Below are 20,389 nucleotides of genomic sequence, written 5' to 3'. Positions count from 1 at the left end.
TACTACGGGGAGCTCCCGGTTCAGGTAGATGTAACTACACCTGCGTGTGAGTCGACAATAGATCTGATGGGGTTGTTTACGACCCATTCGAGATTAGACTGTTTGAAGGAAACAGGAACACGTATTTATATATCTCCTGCATTCAACTAGACACGACTGTTATGCAAACCCCTTAACGCGAGTTTTTTAGTTTTTTTTTTTTTTTTTATTTGTGTGCGCGTTTAATACATTAATCGAAACCTTTGATGCTTTTACTACTTTAAATAAAGTTAAAGCTACATACATATTGGATAATTCGCTGGAGTTATTGAAGAAATCCTTGTGTGTCGGGGCGGTGAAATCGTATTTACGAAATAAAACAGCAGCGTCTTGTTCTTGTGTTGTATTGTGAGAAGGAAGAGCGGAAACTCTGCGAACGGACGTAATCATAAAAGTGTTTCCATATTCAAAAATCTTAAAGATATTTATGTTTTCAACAGTTATCCCTTACAAAACGTTACGTAGGTAAGTACTAAAGTTATTGTTTCTATGGGCGCCCGCGCCGAATTTGAGTCGTATTAATAACAGCCGCATGCAAATTGTAATGCAGAGTTCTAATGAACTCCATCGTATTACTAAATAAAGTAAAAAAGTAAAGTAAGTAAATTAACCAACCTACCCAATGCGATAACATTCATAATGTCACATTATATATCTGTATGGGACATACCTAATAGTCTACCATTTATGGTCAGTCACATCTCTAGCGCGAGCAAGCCAACGCGTCTCAATGTTTGGATCTTGTAATTTAATTAATATCCTAAGTAATACAGTTCATTCAATTGTTTGTGTGGGGTTTTATTACAATTACCAGCGCTCCCTACAATATCACCTACCCATGTAACGGAGAATCTTCGTATCCTATAACACAAGTCTCAAGTAAGAACTTAGCTTAGGATACGATGGTTTATTATATTTTAGAAACAATGTAAAACCGAGTAACAACGAGTTTTCTTCTTAATCCTTTTTGTTTATAAAAATAATTCAATGGAAAAACAACAAATAGAGACAATAAATAAGCCTTGTTTCATGTACTCACGAAAATAGTCAAGAATATTTTATTATTACAAGACAAAATACATGTGGCATAACCAAGTTACTTTCCCTTCCCTAAGGGCTTATGTTTAAAGTGAAAAGGCTTCAAGGACACGACACTCAAAATTCATTACTTACTCACTAATCCATTGAGGAATGTGGATACTTATCACCATCGATTTACAAATTAATTATCTATACTTTGTATTGCTTTTGGTTGACATGTGGTGATTATTAACTCTCGTTTTTTAATTACATTATAGTATACCAAATTATTTACCTAAATGGCTAGTTACGTAAGTTGCCTGTCGAAGTAAAAGTCGACAAAGGTATTAGGTAAGTAGGTACATATGACCCGAGGGAGATTGGGTAATGGCGAATCTCAGAACACCACAAATCCACATCATACGTGTCACCGTAAAAAATGTTTTGGTTTTTTTTTGCAAATACCCAGTTAGAATTTACGTGAATTAGTAACATACATAAGTTCCAAACATTTAACACGTCAGATTTTTTGCAGAAGCAGCTACCTGTCTGACCTCCCGAAGGGAAAACCAGACCAATACAGGCTAGGTTACATATCTACTTCTGAAACGCATTTCTCGGGACATTGGGTTTAATCACAATTTTTTTTCTTCGCCGCTGACCCAACCGGATCTTCGTAAAAATGTAAAAGATTTTGGGATATTTTGTCCGTGACACGAAAAGATATTGACTTCCGATGCTCTGAAATTCACACGTAAATGCGTGGGCATTTAATATGGTGAACCACGGGGTACACTTGGATTTAATAATTTTAATAACAAATGTAGATGTATGTTCTATTTTTCCGACTTTATTGTACTTACCTGTTAGTGCAAATGACTCTGTAGAATAAATGACTTGTTCATAAGGAGACTAATATCCTAATTCACAAGATACCCTTCGCTAAAAGCCATTACTGTCGTAGGCATGTTGTACCTACATCAAATGTCAGAAAGAAACATTAACATATATTAAGCATTCTCAATATTTTATGACACGTACTGCCTTCAAAGCGGGGACTAAATTTTACATGCCCGTGACGCAATATTACAAGATCTCAAGCCATTTCGGATACATGAATGAAAGCCATTAAAATTCTCTCATGCCGCTAAAAGCTTCAAGGAGGCAAATTATGAAAATACATCGCTCTAAGGTTGCGAGTTGATTCAGGCTCGAATTAATTATTTAGTAGGTAGACGTGCGTGTTCTAATCCTAGGCGTCAAGTTTTATCTCATTAGCTCTCCGAAAGTTTGAGTGGATTATGAATGAAAATCCGAAACGTAAACAAACTAAGAAAGCTCCAAGTCGGCTTTTAACTCAATTATGTACGGAGCCTAATGGTACGAATTCGGGATTTTCATAATAGACAATGATGCACGCATATAATTACTGTATCGCATGATGCACTGTGGATACAAACCTCGATTCACGATCATTCGCTGCGCGCTTGGATTCGGTAAACGAGGGAAGCGGGCACGGGCATTCGTCCGATAGTCGCCGCGGCAGTCGCACGCGCCGGCCGCGCACGCACGCGAACTTTACTCGACTCGACTCTCGTGAATGAAGTGCTGTTTTTAAACGCCAGTTTTTATTTCAATACTTTCTTTTTACACACTTTATCGGACAGTTTTGTTTTGTGTTGTTTTTGTTCTGTGACTTTGCACTTGGAGGTGTACGGTTTATTTTCAACGTCTCCTGTTTACGGTGAGTACCTACCTGTTGAATATTTAATTTGTGCATGGTGTTGATCCAGCTGATTTATACGATCGGCAGAGATCGCCGTGAACTGCATTTTGCCGATCGAAGGTCGCGATTCGACGCGATTCAATCGGTTTCTATGCCGCTGTCTGTAGGGTCAAACATTTTATTAGAAAAACTATTGTAACTCCACATTATTAATTACATTTTGTTGTTAATCGATTTTCTGGTTTCTATCGATTACGCAAATTACCGTGTAACATTATATCACTGTCACTAATTGACTTTTTAATCGATCACAATGAGTGTTAGTGTACATATTTTCATTTCATACTAATATCATATTTTCATTTTATATGCTATCAGTCAGTTATAGGAACAATAATTAACGCCTACCACTTAAACCAATTAGGGAATACTTCCTAGAAACACCTGTATTACCTTATTTTTCAGTACATCCGGCCAAGTTAATGCCATCTGCGACAAGTCTACAATAAGTCACTTAAAAAACATGTTTTAGTATTGTTTGAAAGGACTTTACTTAGATAATTACTATATTTTCCAACATGTCATTAAACCCCAAATTACCAAAACGATGAAGTAATTAGTGAGGCATTTTTCTACCTGTTAACAAAAGTCTCACTCGGCTCTAAATACCTACAGTTTTGAACCCGTTGATGTCTTTTGTATGATACACGCGGAACCGTGGCGGATTTTCGTCATGATTAAATAAAATGGTAATGGCACTATTGTTATTTTTTTTAATTCTTTTTATTTTAAAAGGTAATGAAATTCCATTTTCAAACAATATTCATAAAAAGTATTTATTTTTAGCGCCTAAAAGTAGTCATCATTTGAATGGTGCGTTCGAAATTTTAAATTTTAAATATTTATTATTCCCAAGTGAATTAGCTATTGAAATAGGCACAATTGACAATACAGTGATATGAGTTTGTAAACAGTGGTGCCCGCAATATGGCTCATACGAACCAATGTAAATATTGCGCGGTGCATGTTTATCTTCTTGTTGTTATTTGTACTCGCCTATAATCCTTGGCCCTTTGATCGTAAACTCTTGAGCCTATAAACTTCTATACAAAATAATTCCATCAATACGTATAACGTAGGTACATTATAATAATACATGTCATCATCGTTTTATTAAACATCGAGAAGTTTCGGGAAGCATGGGTTTTTAACAAGCATTTTTTTTTTTTAATTTTCCTAACCATTTGGCGGTCCCAATTATCAACAAGTCCGAATTTTGTGGTAAGTAGGTACTGAGTCTTAGAAAATTATAATATATAATCTATCGTATAATAAAAAATGACATATAGAAAAAGGGATACCTTAACCCGGTAAGGGATCGTATAGGAACTGTGGTAGTCCAAATGTTGATAAGGTAAACACTTTAAAAAATAAAATTCCAAAATTAATAATCACTTCTTGTATTTTCCGTTATACATCATAAAATCATGATGTAGATACTTACCGAAGTACCTACAGTATAATTCTAATATTGCTTAGGAAAATATAAGCCGCGTCTGCAGGAAAATAACGTCTTTAATTGTGATATTTCTTTTATTCGTGACCCGAGAACACGACATGAAACGCTTCATTTAAAAATAATGTTCTAAAGTAAACTAAGGACCCTCTCGCTTCACTCAGCTCAGCAGTTATTTTTTTCTAAAGTAATGAAAATTGTTATTTCTCTGCTTTCCTTGATGTCTAATTATATATTATAATATATAATTACTACTACTCAATAAACAAGAGAGTAATTTATATAATTACTCTTCGGTCTTTCATAAACAATTGAAGCGATGTAGATATGCATACAGCTTCAATCCTTCAAAATGTAAACCGTGGATAGTTGTAATTGGTTTGCAACATGTTTTTTGCCCATTTGTAAATCTTATATAGAATAAGCTGTTACTATCCCTTCCAATAAATAAAAACATAACTCTGTAATAGTGCTAGACTAGCTTTTGCCCGCCGCTTCGCTCGCGTTAAATTCGGGGTAACACGGTTCCCTTTCCTAATATACTTACCAATTTTTAGCTTCCTACCTTGAAAACTGGGAAAAGACGCATATAAAATTTCACCCGCCATTTTACGGAAGTGGGCGGTTAGAAAGAGATAAAAAGCAGCTTATGTCACTTAAAAAATGACATCAATTCGTCGGTCTGTTTTGCCGTGAAAGACGGTCATACAAACAGACAGACAGACACATACACTTTCCTATTTATAATATTAGTATGGATAATCAATTCTCAGGCATTTAGACAGACGTCATATAAATGTAGCTACCTATATCGGAAAATAGTTTTTCGTACTTTGTAAATAATTCTATAAGTAATTGAATTTACTATTTTTATAATATTTCCATTAGACATGAAACACCACATTCGTTTTATGGTTCACTCTCATATTTACTTCCTTATCGTAGTGTGTTAGAATACTTAAACTGATCAAGAAATAGCCCCTCCTATAATATTACTATAAATATTTTCTAAAAGATTTACTTACGCGCTGTTAGAGTAACGTTAGTAAGTTTAACACCTAAACATAGTATTTAAGTTTTGAGCAAAACAATATGAGTATCAATTACTTACATAGTTTGTTCCATTAATTATTTTAAGAAGGCTCCGATGTCAATTAAAACTTTTGTAATGTACACCTACCTACTTTATTAAACAACTTTCTGCGGGTTTTATTTATCTGTATATAATAATATATAATTATGTTAAATCAGTTTCTTATTTTAGTACTTAGTAGACTCTAGATCACATCACTAATTTAAGAGCCACGCACTTGTCGGTGTAGCTCTATGCTACTTTTTTAGGGAAAATAGGGCAGTGGTTTCCCTAATTAAAACACATAATAACGGGTTCTTACCGCGTTCAAAATAAGGATATGAGACTCCCGATGTTGTGGTTTCCCTCTTGAATTCCGCCCCGCAGTACTCTGTCTGACACGAATGCGATGGCGCCCAAAGTAGTCTGAATAGTACTGACAGTTACTGCTGCCCTCTGTCAGGTTCCAGGTTACAGTCCCTGTGACTTGCCCCTGCATTACCGTACCCACCTGCATTACCGTGCCTATGGTTCCCATCTCTGCCTCTGCAACTGTTGAGGTCTTCACCCGTATCGATGGGCAAGGGTTCAACACACTAGATACGAAAGTTAAATAAAAAAATGCGGTAAATTATTTTTAATTTTAATATCTGCTTCGGGAATCGGGTCAATGCTTTATATTGACATTTACACCAAGTAGAAATAATTAACAAATGGAACTTGCAAAGTGATCACAAACTACGGCTACGATTATCTAAAGCTTACCTATTAATGTCTAGCTGTGAACTGACAAAACCTGTACCACATCAAATAGTCGTTTCTAATTTCAGAACGTGTTTCGGTGCATTAAAAAAAACATCGCGATCGGCAATATTTGCCGGGCTAACATTATTAAAGTTTTTTTTTTTAATTTATTAAATTGATATGTAGATAATGTATGAAATACATAATAATACAATGTCAATTTGTCTATCAAAACTCTGTTTACTTGAATGCAAGCGATAAATTCCGAAGGTAACCTTACCATCCGTTGTTCCTATACCAAGAACCAAACGCTCAGCCGTAGCCAATATTCTAGATTCTCGATCTTCGATTGTTTTTGCTGGAATTACCCGTCTCACTCTCTCTCGTTAAATCGGATTATGCATTCCCGCGAACAACGCGAGGCATCGTAAACAATGCGCTTGAAGTCCGCGCCGCGTTGTGCGCCCGCGCAGCCACTGCGACGTACCTACGACATGCTAAAGAGTCCCCGACTACCGTTACTGCACCTCACTGCAGCATTTCTTACGGATTTTATCGGCAAAACTGTTAGAATCGATATTCTAGCTCAAGTAATCGATTAGGGAAGTAAGTTTCACTCTAGCCTTTAATTTTATATCTAGCGATGGATGTCTGAGTGTCATTTATGATTATGACCTTCATGCGTTACAAAATAACGAGAACATTGAAACACTTTTTACGTAAGTACCTATTTATGTATAACCGTCAACTGTCAATTACTTGAAAAATATAGCCTATAAATTGCGTCTGCTTATTTTCCTATCGCACTAAATTCCAGTTAAAAGATGCTTGTATAAAACATCTGTTGCTAAAAGTTTCACAATATTTTTAGTACTTAGCAAATGTTCCTAAAATTTTAACGACAAAGTTTTGTATTCCTAGCAGCGTTTTAACACCACGCATATATGCTACCGTTATGGTCGCCGAGTTACACAGTTTCTTTTATATAAATTACCGCTAAATGCGCTAAATCCTTGTATTTATTCAATATTATTACCTGAAATCATGTCTGCCTTTTAACCCCCTTTCGCGAGGCCGTCGACATATAGCTAGGTCCCTTAACAAGTCAATTTAATTGGCGTCGATTTCTAGTGACTTATTGTATGGGTTATCTGACCGGCCCTGATGTCTTTAAGTCATTGTCACTGTTTCTTTAAGTTAAGTTTTTATTCGACCTTTTTATCATTGTACTTATTAAGCTGTTCTTCTCCTTTTTTGGTTGGCAAGATGTACGAGCTAACGCACGCACATTCATATTTTTTATTACTTTACAAATTAGAATTCATTGTACTTAATTTAATTTAGCATAGCGTGCACTTTGTCATACGTTATACGTTGCAGTGGGTTCAATTGGTGGAAACAATAAATCAGTGTACGATCAGCACTCGACGGGTTCGGTTTTATTTAGCTCTCTTCGGAGTCACCACCCCTTAGCTCTATACTAAACTTCTATTAGCTTAGCTTAACGTTAACGTACCGGCGTTAACAATAATAAAAATATTGGTAATAAAACTGGAACATGAAGATTTAGCGTGTTCTAAAGCGATAAATTCAGTTAAGTAGGCGTAGTAGTACCCCAATAGGAAATAGGCGTGATCTTATGTAAATAATATGTATTTTAATACGTAGTAATAGCAAGTATGACCATAATTATGTTACAATATCGCAAGCATTTTCCCACTATGTGGCCCAGTATACAATAGCGCGCATAGTATCGCTACGTATATGGGTACCGTCGCGTCACAAGCGCACGACGGAGATACGATTGCAGAAACCAGGCCTATTATAAAAAAAAATACATTGATTGCTTTCCCATTAGATTTAATAATTACCAATATATTCAAGTTTTATATACTACAAAAATCACATACTTAATATTTCACACCGAATTTGCACAAAGACTTTTTGAACAGAGGATGTTGAATTTATGTAAGACGTAACATGTACGTACTATTATCCTGATGGCCGACATCTCGCGAATGATTTACTCAGCCTAACTTCACGAGGGACTGTACGATTCTAGTTATATAGTTAGGTAAATGTTTTTAAATATACTTAATAAATATATCACACACATCCGTTATTCGTGCTTTTAACTGATTTAAGACACTCCATCATAAGTAGAATTTTGCAATATTACTCTCAGTTTCCCCCTCGCGAACTGACTACTTTTTCGTGTATTTTCCGAATTACACATAATGGCACATTTACATATGAATCACAACAACAGCACAAGTTAACAAAAGCTGCTATATTGACATTGGCTCGCCGCTCGGGGCAGTGGAACCTGCGGCGAAATCGGCGCGCGCGCACCTGCCGGCCTAACCGCCGGCGATCGATCAACCATCATCCGACTTTTATTGCGTTTTATTAATGGTGAAATTGAAACCGCCAAATTTAGTTGCCATCAAATTAAAGAAGACCTATTTAGCTCTGCTCATAGTCTACTTACTGCGAATCCATTATGAGTCACCATTACGTTTCTATCTAATTTATGAGACCGAAATAGGAAGTACTTTATCTTAAAGTTTATTCGTTTGAGGCGTGTTGTTATTATAAAAACAACGTTCAGTAACAAGGTAACGAATCGTATAAATCAAGTAAAAGTTAAGGGCTTTACTTTCAACCGTTCATGTCGGTTTGACTACAAATCTTTCCGGGCTACTTTCACCCAGGGTCCTGTCTTCGATACCGCCCTTTATATGTATGTGTCCTCGTTTGTTTATTATTAATTATTGCTCCACTACCAACAAATCTTAAAACACTTCTCGATAATTACCCCCTTTTGCAAATCAGACAATTTCACTAGACATTTAATTTTAAAATTAAAAGCTTGATTTAATTAAGATTATGGAACACGTCCAATTTGCGGAATTATTTCCGTTAAACACATACATCTGTTTAAAAGACCTCGTAAACCGATATAGCATCAAAGCCCTGCGTGAGCTCGACGACGATGTGCTGAGATTCACACGTCACTCGACACGCTTACTTCCTTTACCTAATTAATTCAGTTAAATTTTAACGATATCCAATACCATTAAACTAACACCTGGAGTCTGGCTCGTTAAATTCAGTTCCGTAACGGCTGAGCGTCAATCGCCGTCTACTGAATTACATCTCTAAATCTAGTTCTTGTTTGAATTAAATCAATCAGTGCGGGAAAGACATTTATTGCGTAGTTTTTACGCGTTGTGTTGTGATGTGAACCCGTGCACGATAGTTTCCCGCGCGGCGCGGGTCGGCCGGGCTCCCACGCGCTGCCTTCCGTCTTCACCTCATGGACATACAATAGCTACTTTATCGACTATTTTTTCCCGACTCCGTTGTTTACATTAATCGTTAACGTTCATCAAGAAATTCCTGGAAGAGAAACTTGTCTTTTTCTTACGTTTTGAAGAATCAAGATAGCTTCCGCGTATCGATTTTTTATCGATAACGCCGCCGATGTGTCGATACCAGTCCTGGCAGACGCCGACCTGATCCGATTCAGATCTGGAACACAGCGTTGACTGGTAAACCTAAACTATGCAGTAAATTGCAAAGTTTACTTTGCAAGCATTGTACTATTGATTGCAGGTTTCCTTTTACACATTTCCTCGCTTCCTTATTTTGATGGAGTGTTCACTCAAGTTACTGGTAATTGGCACGGGTGCGAATCGCAAAACTTTGGTGGAGTAAAGCAGGCGATAGCGGCTTTACTTCAAGCAGCGTTGACGTCAGCCGCGCCGGCGCTCGCATGTCCACAAGACAAACTTTTCTCTGGGAACTGGAACTGTGCCATGTGGGTGCACTAAAGGTGACAACCGCCTTCGCGTTATTTACTGCCATTTTAAAACTGCCGCTACACCAGAGACTGCCAGTTACTTTTTTCAAACTAGGTGATTGTAGGTTGAGAACGTTTAGCACACTATGGATTATGATTCCAAACGTAACATTATGATAAAATCTGCGGTTTACGCGCGGGCAATGACATCGAAACTAGCGTTCCGGTGCTGGGTTTAGTTTAATTACTGGGTGTTATCGTTGTATCCACGTATACATCTCGAGCCTCGTGGCTTACCGTACCGCGGGGGTTTCGACCTTACGCAGCCAACAAAGATTACCGTTGGCCGCTGTCATTTTTTTCTTTATTTAATTCCGCGAAGTGCCGTAACGGTGTCGCGTCCATTTGTTTTGGTTCGCGACAGACTCGGTTCGAAGGTGCATTACACGGTGCCTATGTTATTATTATGTCATACGGTCAGTGGTAACGTGCAAATTTATTTGTAGGCGGCAGTGGCATTTGCTACGGGCCAGTAGGTGTGAGTCAAATGAATTAGAGGTGCAACAATGCGTTGACAGATCAAAATGTCACGGGAAGCGAACGATGCTTGCGGAATACGTCGACTGTGCGCTAATATAACAAGCTCACATGGAAGCTTCTACGCACTACAATTGTGCAGAAAAACCAAAATTGAGTAGGTACATATAAACAAGAAGTTACATTAATAAACTTACGCAAGTTCCTATGACATATTGGATATTAACAATATTATTAATGAATATTAGGGAAGTTTATCAATTTGTAGGGATGACATTAATGTGTGTGCTCTTCTCAACCCGACAGATCCAATTAATAGATAATTAATTGTATAACCTTTCCGTATTTTATCTAAACTGGTTTTCTGCGATAATTGCAAAGTTCATCTACCAATGATCTCACCGTTTTATTTCAAGTTGTTTAGACCATCAATGAGACAGCCGTGCAAAAAGCGCGGTCCACCTGTCTCCGCCTTTCTCGTCGAACACGAATCCAGTTCAGAATGAGGCAGCCATAAAAAATATAAGCAAAACTCAATTCGCGCGGCCATCTACTCGCATAATCATAACACAGGACAGGGCGAGGCGGACGAATGAAAGTGACAACCGTCGACGAAAGTGACTCGCTAGATTTATTTACACTTGTTCGAAATAGATGCGAGCACTAAAACTGGTGTCCACTTTACATCTGTGTTCGCTCGGGTTCGCGCACCACCGCTATTTATATCGGCGCAAGCGCAGGTCTGCGTCCTTCTACGGCAAACTAGATGTCAACTCGGACCGCAATTAACTGCATGTCTTGCGCATTGAAACATTTTTATTATCCGATTTTATTGTTGAAAATTAATTACCGACTACTTTATCAGTAGCGCCTTTTATTTTTCCTTGTAATTTGAAACCGCGAGTTCGTCGAACCAAAGCAACGTCGGGACATTTGTTGGTAAACAAGGAGGTGTTGACTTAAAATGTTTGTAAAGGTTTACGGGATTTCTGCCCTTTGTCAGTCTGTGTCTATACGCGGAATCGGATCCTGGGGATGTAAACAGGAAATTGAATTTCGCCTTATGTGACTTATCATACGAAGTACCCGTCTAAGCGTTGAACGAGTCTGATCGGTTGGCACCAAAACAAGTGCTCGTAAATGGAGCAGATGTACACGGACCAATTTACAGTCTGTGGGTGACGGCCGCCAATTGAATGATACAATCGGATGTCGCGGGAAGGGACCCTCGTAAAAAGAAAGCATCCGACCGGCCATTGTAGTAGTCACCCAAACAAATACAAATACATCCACAACATAAAACAAACAAACATGGGAAATATGTGAGGAATGTTGGTTGCGTATCAAATATCGAAAAGTAAAACCTAACATGGGGTCAATTATCAAAATTTGTGAGAGGGAAGTGGAATGTCCCGTGGTTCGAGTTGAGTTTAATTTCGATTTCCTTTTATAGAAAGTAAGATTATTCCGATAGGTGGATACTGAGGCACGTTAACAAGGCGCTAGTGGTTCACCCGGGACGGCGGCGGCGCGGCGTCGACCAGTTTGATAATAGCCTCGACTCTAATTAGTGCTGACTTATTACACAGACCTAAAAGCGTGGCATTTATTTGTTTGTTTATCTTAATACTGCCACTCATTTGTCGAGAGTTTCGCGTTAAGACGTGAAAATAGCCTCTAGGAATTGTCTTCGGAACTAAAACAGCGACACAATTTTCACACATTAAAATTGTTGTAATACCATGTCTAATTCCTTTGTCTTTCATGTTGCAATTTTCTTACATCTTTAATAATATTATGTTAGGTACTAACTTCCTAACTAAAATATCTTTAAATATAACAAAAAACAATGTTTTTACAGTTCTTCATAAAAGTATATAATTTATTTATTCAGAAGTCTAGTATAGCAATACTTATTTACCTACCGTAATCCTTAACGGGATGGGCAGAACCATAAGTAATCAAAGATAACTGAACCTTATGATGACAAGGGGTCATCCTATCGCCCATATCATTAATTCATCATGTTAGAAATCATACAACACTTACCTACATGATCTGATCAATAGGCAAGTAACGGCCTGGTCCAGTGGTTGAGCGTTGGGCTCACGATCCGAAGGTCCCGGGTTCGAATCCCGGTGGGGACATATCACAAAAATCTCTTTGTGATCCTAGTTTGGTTAGGATATTACAGGCTGATCACCTGATTGTCCAAAAAGTAAGATGATCCGTGCTTCGGAAGGCACGCTACTTACTAATGTAAGTAAGTAGTCGTTAGATGAGCCATGTCATAGATAAGTCACCTCATACCCACACGATAGAAGAAGAAGAAGAATAGGCAAGTCTTTTTCGTGTGGGTTGTGACTTGGATTACCAACCCCATCAACCCTGGTGAATAGGCAAGTAGAAAACAAGTATTACTTGTTAATAAAGTCATCCACATAATAAACGTTACATAGCTATTCAATCATTCCCAATCTTACTATTCATTCGTTTCATACCCAAACCAACAGATGTTTAATGAGAAATCGTTTAACTGTGAATGGATATTATGGGCAATTAATCCGATGGTCATTAATAATTAGCTATTACATACAACATATAAAGTCAAAGGTTCATTTGTAAGTCTTAATTATATATTATTTTTATGTTCAAGATCTATTGTATTGTATATATTAACTGTATTGTTCTAAAAGGGAAATAGTTCAAAGTGAAATTCAGATTCTTACGGCCAATTTCGTTTGGACAACTGCAAAAGTTTAACAATCGAAAAGATCCCAACGAATCACGTACGGTTTTGGTAAACATAATTAATTATTGACACTTCTATCCCTCACGCGCGCTCATCATATCGTTTATTTTATACATAATTATATTGATATAAATAGACCACTGACACATAAAACAATACTAATTGAACACATTTCAATAAATGTAGAAATGATAATAGAGTACTCGCTGGTTGGCTGGCTGCTTGCTAGCTTATTAGGTTAAATAAAAATGGAAAGAATTAACAAAGACGAGAAAATACAAACATTAAATATTAAAACAAATGAGGAAGTGCTAGTAAGAGTAAGGGAAAAGAGACAAATACTGAGAATTATTGAGGACAGAAGAGGCAAGATGATTGGACACCTAATAAGACACGACGAATTCATTAAAAACATCATAGAAGGAAAGCTAGAAGGAAAGAGAGGAAGGGGAAGACCAAGAAGAGCTTACATGGAACAGATTAAAGAAAAGGTTAACGTCGTGTCTTATAGGGAAGTCAAGGAATTGGCCTTTGATAGACTGGAATGGAAAATGCTACACCGACAAGAGCGTGGCTCTTAAATTGATGATGAAATATTAAAACTTTTGCCTGATTGGCAGCTTATTCGTTTGCATATAATTAGCCCCATCTCTCGCAATTAGCTCGCAATAATAAAAAAAAGGTTAACGATTAATTTATTTACCAATCCAATTTAAAATAATGATTCAACTGACGCCGACGCAAATATAAAATTGAAATCACTTTGAACAGAAATTACACTTTTGGATTTAAATTCGAACTGGTGAATACATTTATGTAATTTCCCGTTTCTTGCATCAAACGAAAGCTTTTCCTTAGAGAGTTTCCTTTTCTTAATCAAAGGTGGATTCTACATTTACACCTACATGCACATAAGTATACGCTGGAACACCTCTTAGCAAACATGGTCACGATCCGTACGACAAGGGGTGCAAGTACATAAAGTGATAAACAGATGTTATACTGTCGCATATGGATCCAGGGGTGTGAAGGGGGGTCACTCGAGAGAAATTATAGACGGTTGCTAAGCGTAGGCGGGGTACGTACGCGTGCCACATGAAGGATCGGTTTTTAACGCGTCTGCTCCTATTGAGCAGCCTATTTTTATTTCTGACATTTGTAATTTAAATTAAATTTAATGACAACAGAGAAAAACTTTGGCTATAGTAAGTTAAATGAGGACATATTAAATATAAAATGCAATAAGAAAAATACAAATGTAATCAACCTGGTACACCAAAACATACAAGGAATATTGGGCAAGGAACTTGAAATTGAACTTTTTTTAAACAGTAATTGTGTTGATATTATGTGCGTAACTGAACATTGGCTAAAAAAACATGAGTTCGTTTGCTTCAATAATCACCAGGTTGCCAGCTCGTACAGCAGGGAGACGGCTATCCGTGGCGGTTCATTAATATTAGTACGTAATTGTTTAAAATATAAGGAACGAACGGATATTGTAAGTCTCTCAGTTGAGCGAACTGTTGAGCTAGCCTGTATTGAACTCAGCCGGCTTATTGTATTGAGCGTATACAGACCCCCCGCTTCATCTTATGATCTATTTGAGAAAGTTATTGATGAAGCTTTATGCAAATTATGTAATAAAAGCAAACATGTTATCGTCTGCGGTGATTTTAATATTGATATTCTGGAAAATTGCTCATTAAGTACTACATTCAAATCTTTATTTCTGTGTTATAATCTTGTAAATCTTTTTTCAGAACCAACCCGAATCACGTCACAGTCCGCGAAATGTATCGATAATATTTTTAGTAACTTAGAACCTTGTGATAAATTAATAATTAATAAATTAAAGTCAGATCACTGTGGTCAACAAATATCTTTCAACTTATTTGTTGACCGCTCACTGAAAAAGGATGTTACATGCAATCCCATATCAAGTAGTCGTTTAGAACAATTCAAAGATAATATGTCAAACAAATTACCAGAACTTCCTTACTGTGATGACCCAAATTTGTTATATAACTCCCTATTTAATCTAACGAAATCGGAATTTAATAAAGTATTTAAGGCAAAAACAATTAAGAAAGCAGACACACCAATTTTTAGTGACTGGGCGACGGTAGGAATTTACAAGAGTAGAAACAGGTTGTATGAACTTTACGAAGAAAGAACATACAATCATAGCGTAGCTTTTCACGACTATGTAAAACAGTATTCAAAAGTTTTCAAACGTGTTTGCGTTACCGCGAAGGCAATGTTTGTTAGCAGTAAAATTAAAGGTAGCTCAGATATTATTAAAATGACTTGGAAAGTTATTAATAGCGAAACTGGGAAAGTCAAAGCACGCGATCTCGAGTATCAATTACAAATTGACGGTAAACTACTCACAAATGATAAGCAAGTTGCTGAAGCTTTTGAAAAATTCTTTACTGACATTCCATTTTCGACTACCAAGGACTTGAAGTCATCTCCTGCACTCGCTCAATCACTTGTAAGGGAGCACATAGATACGTCCAAAGTAGATAAACTAACATTTACACACGTGAGTCCTAGAGACGTCTTAAGAGCTTTTAAATCATTAGAAATCAAAAAGACTGCAGATCTTCATGGTCTCTCTGTTAAAGTCATTAACTCCGTGATTGATTGCATAGCTCCCTATCTATCATGTATATTTAATAAATGTGTAGACAATGGTGTGTTTCCAGATTTAATGAAGCACAGTAAAGTCATTCCATTGTTTAAAGCTGGTAGTACTTCTGACCCTACTAATTTTAGACCAATATCTATACTACCCACGCTTAGTAAAATATTTGAAAAAATTTTATTACTGCAATTACTTCAACATTTCAATTTAAACAATTTAATGTCTAATAAACAATTTGGTTTCACAAAGGGTCGCTCAACAACCGATGCTGGTGTTGAGTTAATAAATCATGTTTTTCAGGCTTGGGAGGAGTCCAAAGATGCTATTGGTGTCTTTTGCGACCTTTCCAAAGCCTTCGATTGCGTTTGTCATGATATCTTGATCGCGAAACTTCGTCACTATGGAATAACTGATAATGCCATCGCTCTTTTGGAGTCATACCTTAGTGGCCGCGTTCAGAGGGTTGATGTGCATGGCTGCAGATCGTGTGGATCTAACGTCACTATAGGCGTCCCGCAGGGCTCAATTCTAGGTCCATTTCTATTCCTAGTTTACATAAACGACCTACCTAGTCTTGTAAAACATGAGGTGGTGCTGTTTGCAGATGATACCTCCTTACTTTTTAAAGTAAAGAGACGACAAGATTCCTTTGACGATGTAAACAACGCCATTTCAGAGGTAGTGGATTGGTTTACTGTAAACAACCTGCTACTTAATGAAAATAAAACAAAATATGTTTATTTTACGTTATCGAATGTTAGTAGGCCCCTCGATTCTATTATTGTAAAAAATAAGGAATTGGACCTCACGGATACTGCTGTATTTTTGGGAATTACTTTGGACGCTAAGTTGCAATGGAGTCCTCATATTGATAAGTTGTCCAAAAGGCTCAGCTCAGCAGCATTCGCGGTCAAAAAAATTCGTTTAATAACCGATGTAGAAACCGCGCGATTAGTTTATTTTGCCTACTTCCACAGTCTAATGTCGTACGGCATCTTGCTGTGGGGTCATGCTGCAGATATGAACAGCATTTTTGTTCTGCAAAAGCGAGCCATTCGGGCGATTTACAAATTGGGACCCAAGATGTCACTTAGAAATAAATTTAAAGAAATTAATATTTTAACTTTGGCATCACAATATATCTTTGAAAACTTAATATATGTAAAAAAACATATAGGATTATTTGCAAAAAATAGCGATCGGCACATTGTTAATACCAGGAATAAAAATAAACTTGCTTTACAAGTCAGTCGATTACATAAGATTACTAAATCTTTTAAGGGGCAATGTATACGTTTTTACAATAAGATTCCCATTGACATTCAGAATTTGCCTTTCAACTGTTTTAAGACAGTAGTTAAACAAAAACTTTACAAAAAAGGTTATTATAAAGTTAGTGATTATTTAGAAGATATGAATGCATGGGATTAACTGTCTGAGAACTGATATTAGGCAGCTAAATTACTCAATTGTATACCAATATTTTATGTTTTATGTTTATTTTTATTTTTTTAAAGAACGTCTAGGGCCCTGTGCCGAGGTTTTTCTTGCAGCTTCTTTTCCCCGGCTATACAGTTTGTGAGAAGCTGCAGTAGTTTTAGGCGGATGAGACGTTCGTTATGTAAAATTGACGATTCAAAGTGTAACTATGTTACCTAATGAATAAAGATATTTTTGAATTTGAATTTGAATTTGAATTTATTATTTGTGACGGTTTTGTTTCTAAATGAGCAGATATGTACTGCACAAGTATACCAGCTTACCTCTCCCAAAAGTGGCAGAAAAAGAATAGGGTATCTAAAGGCACCTCCTGTCTAAAATTTCTCTGAGGGGGTCACATTACTACAAAACTTTCTGGCACTTACAAATCAAACTTGCAACTTTACAGTTCGCTGTTACAATCTATTTACATAAAACAAAGAGGGAAAGTGATCTTGTTCGACAATCAGACACGCTATCTTAGTTCTGTGTTTACATTCGTAACTAAGAGACAATTTTCAAACTCTACTGTCAATTCAAAGGATTACGTCCTCTTAACCTGTTGAATTATCTGTATAAACGCATTAGCTGTGACGTAAAGGTGTTGGTCTGAGCAGTGATCCGGAGGCCCCGGGTTCAAATTCCGGTGGGGACACACCACAAGGATCACTTTGTGATCCCTAGTTTAGTTGGGACGTTGCAGGCTGATAACTAACAGCACTAATGAGTTATTAATTTATCTTAAGCGTAGTTTTCACTAACACAGTTGAGTCGACCATTATAGACGGCGATACGGCTCACCACCTATCTCGTTAGTCTAACAGGAAGCTCGGTGAAGCGTGGGTACTTAGATCATCTTGCGATGGGTGCGCTTAAATTATGTCATTTGAGTAATGTACGTATGTGTTGCATGTAAAATACAGTTTGTTGACATGGAGACCTCCCACTCCACCTTTCCCTAATATGTGCCTGAGTAGGGCTAGTAAGTTGTAATAAAGGCGTAGATGTGTCCCCAGAGGGATGTTTAACAGTTTCCCCTATTTCTTCCCTGCAGTTAATATTTATAAGGGATTCGCGTGGTTAAGGTCAATAACCTGTATCCTGTAGCATGCCCGTAACGAGAATATCTAAGCAATGAAAGGACAAGAAAATATTATTTATCCAAGAAAGTTTTATATTCAATATTTCTTTCTGCGAACAAAGAAAACTAATAAATAAGCAGATTTACTTATGTAGACTTACAATTGAGAGCTTTTCTTTGTTAATCTTTTTCTCTAGGTAAGTACTTTATTAGATTATTTTCATGTTCAAACTGATTTGTTACAATTACTTACTAATATTGTATTGAAGGTAGCTGTCCACAGTCTGATATTTTCGCAATTATAATTTTAGATATTGCAATTTCCTAAAATTTCCTGTATATTTCATTTTAGACTGTGGAAATGGCATTGAAATTAGAAGTTGGAGTTGCTCGGAGTGTAAATCCAAATTGCTCGTTTAGCCGATTGCTCCACGGCTGTGAAATGATACACGTTCATCAAATGTAATGGTATTTTCATTAATCGAGTTAATTAATTAACGAAGATTCTATTCGAATTAAGGAAATTAGTTCGCTGTTTGATATGGCTATGGAAATTGAATCACCTTTTTGTGTTATAATTACTTTTTTAACCAAAAAAGATCTACAGGAAAAGTTCAATATTTTTCATAACATAATAAATAAGACGTGACATTGTGACATCTTTGTCACATTACATTATTATAGAAGAAACGTAAACACAATGCTCGCTCTAGTGGCAAAGATGACAAATGTCAGCCTTTACTTTTCATTTTCTTGTTTTCAGCTCCCATAAATGAATAGTCTATATCTATCAATTGACCAGGCTGTATGGCTATGTTCCTTTGCCTGCTCCTTCTCGGGGCAAATTTAACCAAAAAAAAGTCTATGTCTATAAAAGTATCTATACTGATGCATGCAACAAGAAGGATCCACCGTGCTCCTCAAGCTCCGCCAAGTGCTGGTTGAAACGTTAGTAGGTAATACCTATTCTCTGGTAGAGGCAAGAGACAAGTCTCAATTATAATCCGCAATAATTTTTAGCGCGAGGTATTTGGTAACCATTAATCTTGATATCATTAAAAAACGGCCTAGATTTCTTTGAAAGTCGTATTACACAGACAAGTGCGAAGAATTAATGACGCCGATTACTTGGTAAACTTACCTAATAGGGTGTATCAGAATCAATTTAGTGTACACTGCCCAGGAATTAGTTCGGTCTAGAATATAATTTTCCCGCAAATTAGAAACCGTTATCATTTGCATCTAACCGTTTAATGTAAAGCACAGACCTAGTCAAAGCTTAGCTAATGAGTTTTTAGTTAGCCAACTCAGTAGTTAACCGAGATACAGATCAATTTATCTTTTAACTTCCCGGTACCAGACTGATGATTTAACTAGCTAATATCAGTCGTTATAAAAAAGGAAAAAATGCCTCCTTCATTCCTCAAACTCAGTAGTTTTTTATTTTATTCGAAAGAGACTCTACAGACTGCTGTAGTCTTTTTCGAATTATTTAAAATCAGACCTTCAAATAAACTATATTTGCTCTTTCGAATGACGTAAAACAGATTTCAGATTTCAAATAAACTATTTATTTTTTCTTGAATGGCTTCGCCTTCGCATAAATAAACTATAAGTATTTGCTAATGGAACCACAGAAAAATCAAAGTTTTCTATATAATTTCGGCAAAATAAATTACGCTACGAAGCCAGTGGTTTACCAGGCTGCTGTCGTAAAATTCGTTTTATGACATTAATTTCGCTTTACCAAAATTGGTTTATTTTGTATGTATGTCTGTTTATGTGTAAGGAAATTACTTACTATACTTATTCGTTTTAAATACAATATCGGAATCCTGAGTTTCTTGCCAAATATTACCTTACCCACACCTAAAACTGAAAGCAGGGCAACTTTAGGAATTACAAGACTGTGGTACTTACATTAACATAATAGGGTCCAAACCTGGTTGCTGACGTCAGTCTATTTCT

General features: G+C 36.7%; 2 protein-coding genes across 2 annotated transcripts in view; both read left to right on the top strand.

The window, feature by feature from the left end:
- Positions 1 to 20,389, top strand: part of LOC126368667 (28S ribosomal protein S23, mitochondrial) — a 95,886-nt gene that overhangs the window by 12,082 nt on the left and 63,415 nt on the right. The gene's annotated exons all lie outside the window — the stretch shown is intronic.
- The window catches only part of LOC126368655 (uncharacterized), a 45,316-nt gene continuing 27,508 nt past the window's right edge, over positions 2,582 to 20,389 (top strand). The window contains exon 1 of the mRNA XM_050012744.1: positions 2,582 to 2,803. The gene's annotated coding sequence lies outside the window, so the exon portion shown is untranslated. The remainder of the gene's footprint in view (positions 2,804 to 20,389) is intronic.

The sequence above is a fragment of the Pectinophora gossypiella genome, chromosome 8 (genome assembly GCF_024362695.1).
Source record: "Pectinophora gossypiella chromosome 8, ilPecGoss1.1, whole genome shotgun sequence".
Lineage (NCBI taxonomy): Eukaryota > Metazoa > Arthropoda > Insecta > Lepidoptera > Gelechiidae > Pectinophora > Pectinophora gossypiella.
Note: the sequence above shows the minus strand (reverse complement) of the source record. Positions and strands in the feature narration are given on the sequence as shown.